Source organism: Daktulosphaira vitifoliae, unplaced genomic scaffold, assembly GCF_025091365.1.
Source record: "Daktulosphaira vitifoliae isolate Bord-2020 unplaced genomic scaffold, ASM2509136v1 Scaffold_1338, whole genome shotgun sequence".
NCBI lineage: Eukaryota > Metazoa > Arthropoda > Insecta > Hemiptera > Phylloxeridae > Daktulosphaira > Daktulosphaira vitifoliae.
The window spans coordinates 1-2,191 of record NW_026100898.1 but is presented as its reverse complement, the minus strand read 5'-3'; the positions used below and the strand labels follow the sequence as shown (position 1 = coordinate 2,191).

At 31.5% G+C, this 2,191-nt stretch overlaps 1 long non-coding RNA gene across 1 annotated transcript; it reads right to left on the bottom strand.

Annotated features, from left to right (window-relative positions):
* Window positions 1–20: 20 nt before the first annotated feature.
* LOC126909802 (uncharacterized) lies at window positions 21–2,164 on the bottom strand. Its single transcript, XR_007705115.1, has 4 exons — window positions 1,293–2,164; window positions 1,154–1,217; window positions 472–1,066; window positions 21–422 (listed from the first exon to the last, which is right to left on the bottom strand). It is a non-coding gene; the product is annotated as an uncharacterized LOC126909802 (long non-coding RNA).
* Window positions 2,165–2,191: the final 27 nt, after the last annotated feature.

Here is a 2,191-nt window from a genome sequence, read left to right as displayed (position 1 = left end):
TACTCTTTTAAAGCTTCCAATTCATATAATTTATATTTTTTACTATAAAATTGAAGCCTGAAAAGCATCTTTACAAAAAATAATTTTTTAATTATTTTTGTTCATCTGACTTACTTTAAACCAATCTACCGAAATGTATGCGTAATGATTACTACCAACAGTGTTAGATAATAGTAATTAACCTATATTGGTTCTCTTGTTCTTCATCGATCACTTTTAATGGGTATACTAAATGCTCGAATTTCATTGTATCGCTAATTTTTATAGCCTTCAACTCTTAAACATTAACAGGTGTCCTTTAATTATTTTTTTCAAATGTTTTAATTTCATCCAAAGGTGTTGGAAATTTTATTCCGGTAAAATCATAGTCGTGTTTTAATGATTTATAATTATTTATTACCGACAATATTAATGTGATTCACCTTTATTTTTTTGGTTAATGCCATCCTTTTAAAAAATAAATTNATTCACCTTTATTTTTTTGGTTAATGCCATCCTTTTAAAAAATAAATTATCAATATTTTGGGAATTTATAACGGATTTTTTATTTTTATAACGCTTTGCAAATTGATATACGAGTTTGCAGACAGTTGAGTATATTTGTAATTGCTCCCCTTCCCCGCGTAGTTTTCATGCTCGTCATATAATTTTTCGAGTTCAATTTTAACAATCTCCTCGATAATTCTGCCGTCAAATAATTTCACAGTGTTAGTTTTAACTAACAAATTTCCTTTGTGTTATCCTGATGGGGTATATGATAGGCGACTTCTAATCTCAAATTGAAATTTATAGCATTAAAGTTTACTAAACATTCTTTTAATTTTTTCATCAATTTGTTTTTTATCAGAAATAAAAGTTATTGATAACCATCAATTTATCCTAATTTTTTTTATAATATAAAATATTTTCAACGATGAACTTATTAGTTGAAAATTATTTGATGTACAATCATCCAATCGTTTTTGTTTAGTTCATTTATTCCTAACTGTATTATAATTATAAGAAATTGCATGTCACTTCCAAATCATTCCACTAGTACTCAATTGTATGACAACGTTCTCATTTCCTACAATAAAAAAATATAATCTCTAATAAAAACACACACTAGCTATCTCTATATATGTATATTAAACAAATTATTATAACTACATACCACATGACATTAAAGTTCCTCAATCAGCGTGATTTCCTATCGTGAATTCCATGCGTTGCAAGATCTATTATATTTTTTAATACGCGATTCACTAAATTATATACATTTTTTTTAATTATAAAATAATTGTAATACTCACGGTGTTTTTTTTTAGCGTGATGCACCAATTCATATTTTTCTAAAAATGTTGAACTACATAAATGACATGGAATTCTCACATCATCGTGTTTTATTTGATGTCTCACTAAAACTTCTTTTAACAGAAAAAGTTTTTTCACGTTTATAACACGAAAACATTTTTAATGGAACTAATTATTTCAAATTTGTGTTTCATCAACTATTAAATTATGAGTAAAAATCGCCAATTATTTATACAAAGATACACGACTAATTATGTGCTATTAACATAGGGTAATGAACTTATTGGTACATGTATTTTTTGTAACTTATAGATGAAACACAAAATCTAGTTTTTTATTAACACGCTTATATTAGTTTCACCTGTATGTTTGTGAGTTGTTTGTAACTTTTCACTCGCCACGTGTCTACGGCCTTGAGACTAGACGGTCGTAACACATTCACCCCACCCCGCTCACCACTCAACGAAAACAATATTTTCTAATCCGTAGACGCACGCGTGTTATCAATATATATACATACAATAAATTTTTATTTTGACTGATACGGCCCCGCATCGCTTCGTTATACACAATGCCCCGCGACTCGTGCCACCTTTATCAGCCGTCGCCATACTATGAGTATTTGACTGACCAACATTCTGCGTTATATGCCGCGGTGCAAAGTCCAGGAAGTGCCGCACGGCCGACGACGTCCCGCCGCAAATAATACCGCAGTCTTCTTCCCATTGTCAAAGTGACAACGTCGACGAACCGATCCGCACTCGCGCACCGTCGTCATCAACGCTGCTAACCTTTTGACACCCGAGGATCACTCCGGACATCGCGTCGTCTACGCCAGCGATAGTGCCGCGATATTATGCGAAGATTATATTCCTACCATCGCCGCTAATATTAATAT